The sequence below is a fragment of the Rattus norvegicus genome, chromosome 7 (genome assembly GCF_036323735.1).
Source record: "Rattus norvegicus strain BN/NHsdMcwi chromosome 7, GRCr8, whole genome shotgun sequence".
NCBI lineage: Eukaryota > Metazoa > Chordata > Mammalia > Rodentia > Muridae > Rattus > Rattus norvegicus.
In genome coordinates, this window is record NC_086025.1 from 129,221,387 (window position 1) to 129,234,206 (window position 12,820).

The window sequence follows — 12,820 nt, forward strand, 5'->3', positions numbered from 1 at the left end:
ATGTCCCGTGCTGGGATTACAGGTGTGTAAACATTCGTGCCTGGCTTTTACATGGGTTCTGAGAGTTTTCTTTCAAATCCTCACAACTGCACAGCAAGTGATTTCCTCAGAGAGCCATCTTCTCTGCCCTGCATTTGATTTTTTTAATTCATTATACTCGATGGCCTCACTGTGGCCAGGGGGAGACCCCTCAAGCTGGCTTCCAAACCATTTTCAGAAACACCTGCCGTTTTAGCTTTCCTCTTCGCTCGCCACAGAATCTTAGGAAATGGTGCTTATAGGCTGAGACCTCACGGAAGGTATTAATTACTGCTAACCCCTTCCAGTGCCCAGAGTCAGAACGGGAATTTGCACAGTTGTCTCTTGTTTTGTTCTTGGGAGGTCACATATTTCCAGACTACAAGATTTTAATTGAACTGTACTAGTTTTCTATATGTATTTTTTTATCCTGAAAAAGAAAAACTCTTGGTGCTAAATGACAGCAAGGAATTTCTTACTCCATTCATTTATTACCATGGCTCTGAAATACCAATACCCATATAAACATTACCAACATGTCTACTAAATACAACGTGATTTTCAGGAGCTTTTCTGTCCATGGGGTATATTGTACTGTGAATATCTGAACTTGCGTGACTGAGGCACAATTCCATAAATTGGAAATTGGATGGCTTTGTTGTTGTTGATGTTGTTGTTAATTTTGCTTCTTATTTTCACTTCTTAAAAAACTCCCTGGGGCTGGAGAGATGGCTCAGCAGTTAAGAGCACTGATGCTCTTCCAGAGGTCCTGAGTTCAATTCCACATGGTGGCTCACAACCATCTGTAATGGGATCCGATGCCCTCTTCTGGTGTGTCTGAAGAAAGTGACAATATACTCATAGACATTAAAAAATCTCGCTTCTTTTTTTCTTCACACTTACCCGATTTTACTTTAATATTAGGTGAGAAAGTGTTCACCGCATGCTTCTAAAATTCCACTATATACAGAAATATAACAAAGCGCATATAAAGAAGGGCAGACCACCATTTTCACCCCTGTAGTCCTGTTACCCGCCCCTCTGCCCTGCCCCGCCCCCACTAGCCATTTTCAGTAGTCTGGGCTTTTGCCACCCATTGCTTATAAACATAAACAAATAAGAGAGGTATCCAGGTTCTCAGGCAAAGAATGGAGCATTGTAGGCATTCTCTGCCCTCGAACTTTCCTCCGTTGTATGGCTACGTAAGCGTTTGTTTTATTTAAGCCAGCCCTTGGCATTAGGCATGGGCTGTTTACCAGTCTGCTGTCACACACAAATTGAATCGTCTCGTTTATGTGCCGTTCTGCACTTCCCACCCGTTACTCTATAAGAAAGATGTCTTGCCGTGGAATTAATGGGTCGAAATGTAAACGCTTGTGGAACTCTGATAATGGACATGTCCCCTCCTCTGGGCTTTTACCTCATCAACAATCCATGAGAATGCCAATTTCTCTCCAGCCTTGCCAATCCCATTGTTAAACCCTTGGCCTTCTGCCAGGCTGAGAGGGCAGAGATGGTATTTTAACATAGTCTCCATTTCCCGCCCCTCTCACGGGGAGCTGATTGGAGCGCACCTTATCGCATCTGGAAGGCCCTTTTGCATCTCTTTGCTTGTGAACTATGTGCGGACTTCCTGCCCGGTTTTTATACGATGTTATTTGCCTTCTCAATTTATAGAAATTCATTAGCTGTTAGAGACTTTAACCTTTTGTTGCTATGAGGAGCTGCAGATATTTCCCCAGACAGCACTCGTGTCTTGCTTAGATTTCAGGCTACTTCCTTACTGGCTTACTTTCCACGCAGAACTTTTTAAATATAGCTAAAATAATTAAGTTTCCCCTAAGTTTGGGGAAATCTCACCAGCTTTTATAAGAGGAAATGCACCATGTTTTCCCCTGGCATTTGGACTAGCAGACTGTGTAGGGTACAGGATGACGTCATTTTCCACATGGAGGTCCATTTTCCCAATATCGTTATGAAAAGCCTGTGCTTCTCCACAGATTTCAGAAGCAGCCTTCCTTGGAGTCCAAAGACCCATGTGCAAATAACTTAGGGTTATTTCTGGATTTTCTATTTCATCCCATTGGTTGTCAGCCGATACAATTGTCTTCTAATTATAGACACTTCGTAACCGCTTTCACATCTGGCTATGCATCACCTCCCGGGATGAATCCCATACTGCTGCGAGCCAGTCAGTGGTCCGTCCTGCAGACCCCCCCCCACCCTGACCACAGACCCTATTGTCAGTGTGTAGTACTCAAGAGGCAAGGCACCGACATGGATCATACTGGAGCTGTGTGGTGTGCGGATGCTGACTGGGACATTACACGTCCTCACGGGCTCGGTGGACAACAGCTGTTGTCTCTGGGATTGTGAAACAAGGAAAGCAGCTGTTTCTACTCAAGACCAACTCCTCTGTCCGAGCCTGTGGCACTGACTTTCAGGGCGACACCATCATGTTCTCCACAGACACACAGATGGGATACCAATGTTTTGCGAGCTTCTTTGATCTATGGGACCCACGCCAGATGAACAGCAGTGAGCCCTACATGAAGATACCCAGCAATGATTCCAAGATCACCATGCGGTTTGGGGACCTCTGGGAATGCGCATGCGCATCGTTGCAGGCCATGAGATTGGGTAGCGCTCAGGCAGCATAGTGCCAAGTCTGGAGAGGTCTTGGTTAATGTTAAAGAGCTCCACGAAGGTCAGTGTCATCCAGTTGTCTAGATACATGGCCATGTTTACCAACACATCCAAGGACAGCACAGCTACGTTCTTTGACGCCACGAGTCTTGGATATCAGAAGACTTTCCAAACACCATGTCCCATCAACTCAGCTGCACTCTCTCCCAACTATGATCATGTGGTGCTGGGAGGTGGTCAAGAAGCCAGAGATAGAACCACAGCCTCCACCAGGATTGACAAGTTTGAGACCAGGTTCTCCCATTTGGCGTTTGAAAAGGACTTTGAAAGCATCAGTGGCCACTTTGTAACTTTCAACAGTGCTGCCTTGCATCACAATGGCAAGAGCCACAGCCCCTGTGGCAAAGCCAGCGATGTATGCTCTACTCCAAGATTTGGCTCCATGCACACCAGGGAGGCCGCTCACAGAAGGTTTTAGACTCTGGAAAATAAATTAGTTTGCACAAAACAACAACAAAACCCAAGTGCTTTAACATCTGGCTTAAAACTGAGTTTATACTCACTATTTTTTCTCATTAAGGTTTTCTAAGCTATTTATATTTAGTCGTTCAAAATGAAATATATAATCAATTTGTTAAAGTTCAAGGAAGAAAACAGATGTGTATGTTTTTATGATAATGAATTTTCTGATTCAAATTCAGTCTGTCTTTCTATCTCCATTACCGTTTCTACATACTCGAGGGACATTGTACCCATACACTTTGATTCACTCTTGTTAGATGTCTGCTTAGGTAGTCTGTGTCAATTTAAAAACAAATACTTATAGTTTATTGGTTATTCTTTTACATATGAAATGTATTGCTTTCCACATGCTAATTTATAAGTATTTCAACTTTATTTATTTAGTGGGCTGTGGGGGGCACACACATATGTAGGGTACATGTGGAGCTCAGAGGACAACTTTTGGAAATTGGTTCTTTCCTTTCACTGTGGATTCTAGAAATTGAACACACATCATCAGAGTTTTGTGACACGCATTTTTTACCTACTGAACACTCTCCCTAGCTTCCCCTCTACATTAGTTTTAAACTCTGCTACTTTAATAAGTGTTGAAGCAGTGTGTTCAGAGATTTTACCCAGGTTCACTATCATATGACCTGTAAATACAGATGACTTTTCCCTTTGCTTTCTATGTTGTATAGGCATGTAGATGGGCACTTGTGCTCATGAACAGATGTTAGAGGACTCTAACAGTGCCCATCCTCTATTTCTTTCCATCTCAGAATTTGGATTATTATATAGATAGATAGATAATTTCTTGATGCTTTTTAATTTTCCCATAAATGTGTCATTGTCTCTTCACTGAGGTGCCAAGTATAAATCATCCACAATGGCTATTTTTCAAGTTCCAAATACACACAAGGACCACGAGAGGTATTCATTAAATATAGATGCCGATTCAGCAGATACAGGACAGGACCCAAGTTTCTGTCTCGTTACAAATTCCCCCCAGGGTAATCTGGATACTATAACTCAAAGTGGACCACACTCAGCACAGTAATGATCTAAAGGAAATCATTTTCTAGCATTGATATTCGAAATAAATGTTAACTCAAAGCAGAGGACCCGGTCATGAAAACTTCTAGTTTGTAATTTCAAAAGCCACACATGTTTAACTCTCTGAGGATTGATCCTGCAGACTGAAGCAGAGGTGTTCAACATAAGCCACCAGGAGGAAGACACAGAAAGGTGGCTGACTGTCACATTTGAAAGAGGATGAAAGCCCTTTCAATGGCTGGAGGTGGGTCTATGGAGTTAAAACATGCAGTTCCTGCAGCCCCCGTTAGGGAATATGTAGTGGCTAGGGGTGAAGATACCAAGTTGTTCAAGGGAGACTCCAAGGTGGGAAATGCCATCAAGAGAAGGAGCAGCTATCTAGTGACAGCAACTGCCTCTCAGGCACAAAGGTCCTGCACCACGGAAGCTATTTTAAGAGGTGAGCTTAGGTAGAACGTTCTGTAAAACTTCCAGCAACACAAGGAATACTTCCAAGAATTGAAAAAATGGGGATTACACTAATCTTTAAAAGTTCTGTAGGCCACTCTCGTCAGGGAAGCAGGTAGCCTAACTTCTCCAACTCCAATCTCCCAGTGTCATTTTCAGCTCTGCAGAAAAACCCCTTGAAGCCTCCCTTCCCCCACTGCCCCTCTCCAGTGGACAACACAGACCTTGGGCCACACAGATCTTTCTCTCCTAACCTCCCTGACACAGTGCTTTATCTCAGTCCCCAGCCTCAGCAGGCAATCTCTAGGAACCCCCAGGCCACTCTGACCAGGGAAGCAAGTAGACTAATGGCAGATCTTCACTTATCCTATTTCTCCAAGTCCAATCCCCCAGTCTCATCCCCAGCTCTGTATCAGACCCCTGCTATGGCCTCTCCTTACTGTCTGCCCCCAATCACAGGGGACCAAGTCAATCCTAATGGAATACCTACTTTCCTCTCTCCTGTGACCCTTGCAACCCCTCCACCCATCACCACCCCTATGTGGTCAGATGCCAGAAACACAACGTACCTGGAACCCCCAGCAGCCCGACCTGTTAGGACCACAGAATAATTTCCCACCAGGCAACACCATCTCTCAAGAACCAGAAAAGGAACAGTAGCCAAGGCACAAAATGTGTACCCAACAAAGACAAGACCAGATATAACCTCAGGGGAAAAGCTTAGAAAAAGATATGCCAAGCAAATAGACCCAAAAGCAAGCTGATGTAGCCATTTTAATGTCTAAAAGAATAGACTTCAAACCAAAACTAATAAGGAGAGATGAGGGAGGATGGTTCATACTCTCACCAAAGGAAAAATCCACCAAGAAGACGTTTTAATTCTTAAAATCTATCTATACCCCAAACTCAAGGGCACCAAAGTTTGTGAAAGAAACACCACTACATCTTTTTTTCAGAGCTGGGGACCGAACCCAGGGCCTTGTGCTTGCTAGGCAAGCACTCTACCACTGAGCTAAATCCCCAACCCAACACCACTACACCTTAAATCACAGACTGACCCTCGAACACTGACAGGAGGAGACCTTAACACCTGACTCTTGCCAATAGACAAACTAAACACCGCAGTGCTGGAGCTAAGAGACACCATAAATCAGAAACTCTAACATATTTACAGAACGCTTTGCCCAAAGACCTTCTCCTCAGCCCCTTATGGAACTTTCTCCGAAACTGACTACATACTTGGGCACAAGGCAAGTCCCAACAGATACAAGATCTATTGAAATAACTCTGTGCCATCCGTCAGACCACCACAATGGAAGCTGGATATCCACAACGACAGAAACAACGGAAACACGCTCGTGGAAACCGAACAAACCTCTGCCGATTGAAAATTGGGTCAAGGCAGAAAGTAGGGAAGAAGGATCTTGTCTAATAAGATGAAAACAAAGGCATGGCATAGCCACCCTCCTGGGAGACAACCAGAGAAGTCCTAAGAGGCAAGTTCACACACTGAGTGCCTACATGCAAAACTGCAGGGAAAACAAGACGGCAGAGAAATCCCATACCAGCACATTAACAGCACATCTGAAAGCTGTAGGCAAAAGGAAGGAGAAAGCACTTAAAAGGAAATCAATCAACATAAATGATGATGATGATGATGATGATGATGTGGTGGTGGTGGTGATGATGATGGTGGTGATGATGGTGATGGTGGTGATGATGGTGGTGATGGTGATGATGGTGGTAGTGATGATGGTGGTGATGGTGGTGGTGGTGGTGATGATGATGGTGGTGATGACGGTGATGGTGATAATGGTGGTGTTGGTGATGATAGTGGTGGTGGTGATGGTGATGATGGTGGTGGTGGTGATGGTGGTGGTGGTGGTGATGATGATGGTGGTGATGGTGGTGGTGATGATGGTGGTGATGATGCTGGTGATGATGATGGTGGTGATGGTGGTGGTGGTGGTAGTGGTGATGGTGGTGATGGTGATGATGATGGTGATGATGATGGTGATTGCGATGGTGGTGATGATAAAACTGCCACAGGACTCGTTATCCCCCCATTTCAAGCTGTACCACAAAGCTTCAGTAATAAAAACAGCATGGTATTGGCTCAGCTATGGTCAAAGAACCTTCCTCCAGCAATAGGTGGGAATGAATACAGAACTGCACGGCCAGACACTGCAGGAGTGAGCAACCTTGGAACCTACAGCCCGAAATGGGAGGTCTCCATCAAATCCCTCCCCTCAGGGCTCAGGGAACCCCTCAGAAGAGGAGGCAGAAGGAGTGTGAGAAGCAGAGGGGATGGAGGACCCCAGGAAAACAAGGCAGTCTAAATCAACACGGGCAAAGGTCAGATGAACACACAGAGACTGAAGCAGCATGCACAGGACCTGCGTGGGACTGCACAGGTCTGCAGCGGATCCTTTGCATAGTCATGGCTTCCAGTTTAAAATTTTCATGGGATTCCTGAGTGTGGAACCAATGGGTCTCTGATTCGCGTGCCTTCTCTTGGGCTCTTTCCCTTCTGTTTGTCTTGTCCGACTCCAATGTGTTAGATTTTGTTTTATCGTGTGTGTGTGTGTGTGTGTGTGTGTGTGTGTGTGTGTGTGTGTGTGTGTTTTATCATCATCCCATAGAAAGCCTGTCTGTTTTCTAATGGGAGACAGAGAAATGGATGGGATAGGAAGAACAGGAGGAACTGGAAGGAGTAGACAGAGGGGGAACCATAAACAGGATATATTGTGTGAGGAAAAAGAAAATCGACTTTCAATAAAAGGAAAAGGAGGTTGCAACAGTGTGACCATGCTAACTAGAACAGTCAATTTGGTCTATAGAAGCTGGAGCATAAAATAATTTTAAAAATAGTTTTCAGAAATGTTGTCTTACGCTAATGTAACAAAATGTACCCCAGACGTTGCTTTAGGTCTGATTAAGGAAGCTCCAATTGGCACATCCAAGGTTTTTATCTTGCTCCAACCAAAGCACTTGAAAGTCCTGCAAGGATTGTTAATATCTAAAGTATTGTAAGTGTTTCTTTTCCAAGTATGCGCTGTTTCTGAAGGAAGTGTTTTTAAAATAAAAAAAAAAACTGCTTGGACTTTTATCAATAATGGGATTCAAATTCAATAAATCACTATATATTATATATATAATATATATACATATATATATATCTCAAAGGTAATGATCATCCACATGAGAAATCAGCCTAAGGAACGGGTGGGAAAGTCTTTGACAGCTATTCATACAGCGGACATGGGATTAATATCTAGAATATATATTTTTAAAACTGGCAAAAACTGAATACCAAAAAAAAAAAAATCCCCGAAATAATTTGATTGCTAAATGGGCTAGTGAATTGGAGAGAGTGTTCTCAGAAGAACTCCAAATGGTTATGGGACTGTAAACTGGTGGAGTCATTATGGATGGATATGGGAAGAGTCCATAAAGCTAGAAGTCCATTTACCCCCTGAGCCAACTATAACCACTCCTGGGAATAACAAGATCCGGGTACAACAAACCCCAGGACTTTAAGCCAACACACCACAGCGCTACTTCTCCATGCAAGCCTGCTGCTGCAGTATTCCCAACAGCTAAGACACAGAAGCAGACAGATGAAGAAAATGTGGTACATGTATACCGTAGAATTCTATCTGGCTAGGGCTGGAGAGATGGCTCAGTGGTTAAGAGCACCGACTGCTTTTCCAGAGGTCCTGAGTTCAAATCCCAGCAACCACACGGTAACTCACAGCCCTCTGTAATGAGATCTGATGCCCTCTTCTGATGTGTCTGAAGACAGCGACAGTGTACGTATATGTAATACTACATAATATATAATAAGTCTTTAAGATATTTTTGCTTGACTAGAAATAAAATTTGTGACATTTGCAGGGAAAGGGATGGATGGAACTGAGGATTGTTATGCAAAGCAAGGCGGGCTGAGGAATGAGTGCAGGCTGAAGGGGCATGCACGTTATGAGAATAGAGGACTGTGGGGTTGGGGAAGAGGTGTAGGGCAGGGAAGGGATGACAAGAGAGTATAGAATACACATGTCATGAAAACAGGCAGAAAGGGGACAACCTGTGGGACAATGACAAGCAAGATGGGAAATGGAAGGACAGAAGCACGTAAGAACATAGTGACATACCAATGTGGCACCCCATCTCTCTGTGTCTTAAGCAGCAGGAAAAACACCTTTAATTAAAAAAATATATCAGTGTATCAAAGCCAAAGAGAACTGGTACTCATCCATCCACTCTGTAAGATGAGGACTCAAGGTCAGGTGCCCGGGAAAGAAGGAACAATGGAGGTCCCCAGTCTACACTCACGGAGCTTAAAATGGCTAACACGGCGGTCCTTGACCTTCCTAGTTCTGCAACCCTTTAATACAGCTCCTCATACTGTGGAGACCGTACCATAGAACTATTGTCATTTCTGTTTCATAACTTTGCTACTGTTACAAATCCTAACGTAGATATCCGTGTTTTCCGATGGTCTTAGGCGACCCCTGTGAAAGGGTCATCCGACCCCCAGGTTGGGAATCACTACCACCTAATGAGCAATGGTAGTATATGCACAGAGGCATCTGTGACAATGTATATGACATTCCTAGACTTTCCCCTGGGCATCTGAGTCCATCCATGTGTCTAGAACTCAATTCCCAATGATCGACTTTAACTGGGAAGTCACCGGGGTATTTACACACCAATGAAATACTTCATTTCCTAACTAAAAAACTAATAACGCATGCAGAGTTAAGGTTATGACCAGGTGGTTATATGGATATTTGATCTATAAAAATATTTTTAGACTAGTTAAAAGAGTTAGGATACTTCCTAAGATAGCTATACCGTATCTGTGATATGTTCTAACTTATAGGACAAAGGTCCAGAGTCTCTTAAGTTACATAAATCAAGATCCAAGTATAGGGTTTTTAAGTTAGCACCCTTCCTCATACTAATCATAAACAAACCCCATTTGCATGTTTAGTGATGTTGTGAAGAGGAAGTTTCAGAGTTGAGGGAGCGAATCTGTGAAAAAAAATATTATTCACAAATAATTTTATTTCTGTGGTGTGAATGTGTGTGATGTTGCCCTATATTTGCAAAGTCTAAATCCCAAGTAATAGTGCCATTTAGAAAGGTTTTTTTTTAAAACAAAAGCATTTTTAAGATTTTCCTGTTTATATAAACACCCATATTTTTGCCTAAAGACATCATTTTAATGCAGATTCCCCTGCCCCTGAATCCTTTTCAGATCTCATGTTCCGTCCACACCCCGGGCTTCCGTTCTAACCACAGCAACCGAAGGTCTAGCCCCTGCTAGGCTGACGTGCTGAGCAGCTGAGAGAGGAACATGGCGGCTCTAAGTAGAGTCTGGCATTTCCACATCTTGCTCGGATGACCTTTCCCCCTTGGTTACCGCATCCTATATAGCTGTAGCGCTACCGTGACTCCTCGGTGTAGGAGGCGATCTCAACTAGACGTTCTTGACGTTGTTTAAACATATGGCACACGCTGCAGATGGGAAGCCGGCGGACGGAGAGCGCCCTTCCATCTTCCTGTGGAGATGGACTGAACCAGCAGCTTAGACAGGCTCCAGGTTTAGCACCTGAAAGTTTAGCTTTAAAACCAAGGTCAACTCCACAGAGCTTAGGTCTCTGGCCTTTCCTATGGCTGCTCCTGTGCCCGGAGGCCCAGGACTTCTGGGTAGAGGTAGTGAGAGAATGGGAGGATGGCCACAGCAAATCCTCTCTACCCGCTCAGCTCTGTGGTCGGAAAGCCAACCAACCAGAGCACAGATCTGAATGCCGGTTTGAGTGGCCACACTACGAGAACGTGAAGTAGAACGTAGTGCTCACGCGTGTTCACAGGAGGTGCTAGAGAAATGACACGACAGCACTTACTGCTCTTGACAAGACTGGAGTTGAATGCCCAACGCCCACATCCAAGGGTCACGACTGCTTGTAAATTTACTTCCAGGGCATCCAATGTCCTGTTGTAGCTTTCAGGCACCCGCATGCACCCTATCCATACAGATACACACGTACACATAATTTAAAATAAGATGAGCCTTTCTTTTTAAAAGAGCATTTGCACCAAGGCCCTTTACAACTGTTTCGCACGTATCCACGAGCGTACTAATTCAGAGTTCTATCAGATCACTTCTAAAAGAGAGGAAGAGGAGACTACGGGTAGGGAGACAGCCAAACGAAGAAGATAAGACCTGGTATCAACGGACAAGGATCCGATCGAGGAACGCAGTCTGCAAGCGTTCACGTCTCTGGAGGGCAGCTTCGAAAAGCAGAGAGCTGGAGTTACGCCTAGGAACGGCGTCCAAATGTGTGGCTGAAGCCTGGCCTTCGCTGTGCTGGAAGCTGGCAGCCTGGATGCACAGATGTCCAGGCATCCATCCTAGTCAAAAGGACACCGAGCGATGCCTTATACTACTCAGGGGCTGTGAGCACTGAGACGCCGTCCGCAATCACGAGCCTCTTGAGCGAGAAAGCAGGACTCCCAGGATTCACGGGCACCGAAGAGGGCCAGGACTGAGATGGTGAATAACCCATCCCGTTGAATGTATAGCACACCAACATGTCTGTTTTACACTCCCGACAGTTGGTACTGTCTACATTCTTGAGGCATAGCTAACGCGAAAATTACATATTTTCTTAAGTGTCTACCCCTGGGAACAGACCAGTTTCCACTTCTCACTGACCAGTGCTCTGGGGAGAACTTGTCAGAAAATAACTTTGCACAGTACGGTCATGTGCCCAGAGCCTGAGGGAAGGCTGTCCAACATGAATTTATTCAACCAGTATCATTGAGATGCAAGCATAACTCGGTAGTAACAGGTCTAAACATGATGGATGGGAGCAAGCGGGAGGGCAGACTCACCGGGGATGTAGGGTGAGAATAGGTTTTTTGCTTAGAAAACCTGGTAAGTCTCTCTCTGTTGACTAACATGAGGAGCAATGGGGACCCTTACGCTGTGAGGTTTAACTAAGCAACCGGGTGAGTGCCTCTAGGCTTTACACATGACAGGCACGCAGAATAGGTTAGCCTTGTCATTTACCAGCCTTTGGGTTAGCCAATTAACCTCGGGAGCTTTAGTTTTCTCATCTCAGAGAAGGAAGCATTCTCTATTATATGAAGAATGGGAAGGATTATATATGGGAAGGATGGAGGCTTGCAAATGTATGGAGACACTGCAAGCTGCAAAGCATTTTCCAAACGTTCGTCCATTGACACTGATATTGGCTTCTCAATAAACAAACCTCGTTCAATCTAGGGGAAATCTCTAGGTAAGTGGAGAGCAAGACCCGGCTTCCCTGGACCCCGGCAGGGAGTACTGTCTACACTTTGACGCAAAAGACAACAACAAAGACTCAAAGGCCCATCTCAGCCATAGTGGCACCGTTGGCCTACGCACAGGGTGGTGGTACTGCCATTGATGGCAACACCATCATGTAACCCATGGCAACTGTCAGCAGCAGCTTCCTCCACAGCGTCAGCCAATGGTAGGATCTGGCTGTGGCTCACCTTGCTAGGGAGATGCTCGCAGAAGGCTTTCTAACCTTCCCCCTGGATCCTTTATACACATGAGGCACACAGATGCTGTCTTAATTTTCACACGGAATCTTTAGAGCCATGACTGATTCTCATACCATCCATCACATCAAAGATTCAGTTGTGCTAGGCCCAGTGTATTTAAATAAGTTTCCGGTGACTAAATGATTTGTACATATCTAGTTATTAAATATGTGGACTAAAAACCAATAGAATCAGATCTTTCAAAGATCAAATAGAAAAAAAAATTAGTCAATGCCCCAAATTAATCTTGCTGAACAATTGTGTAGTTAGAATCCCACATTTTCTATATAGCCTACATGAAATAGATGCAAAAACTTGTCACATTAGATTTAGATTATATTTCTGTTTTGTTCTTTCTGTTGAATGGACTCCCCCCTACATACACACACACACACACACACACACACACACACAAAGCTATGTCAGATACTGTCCCAGTTTGCTTTCTGTTGCTGTGATAAACACCGTAACCAAAAGCAGACCAGGGAGGAAAAGACTTATTTTACCTTACTCTCCCTGGTAACAATCTATCTGTTGCAAGGGCAGGAAGTCA

The 12,820-nt window shown here is 44.4% G+C and overlaps 1 long non-coding RNA gene and 1 pseudogene across 2 annotated transcripts in view; one reads left to right on the top strand and one right to left on the bottom strand.

Moving 5' to 3' along the window:
- The window catches only part of LOC120093717 (uncharacterized), a 79,596-nt gene that overhangs the window by 11,261 nt on the left and 55,515 nt on the right, over positions 1-12,820 (bottom strand). The gene's annotated exons all lie outside the window — the stretch shown is intronic.
- On the top strand, positions 1,512-4,356 carry LOC134479560 (eukaryotic translation initiation factor 3 subunit I-like; annotated as a pseudogene).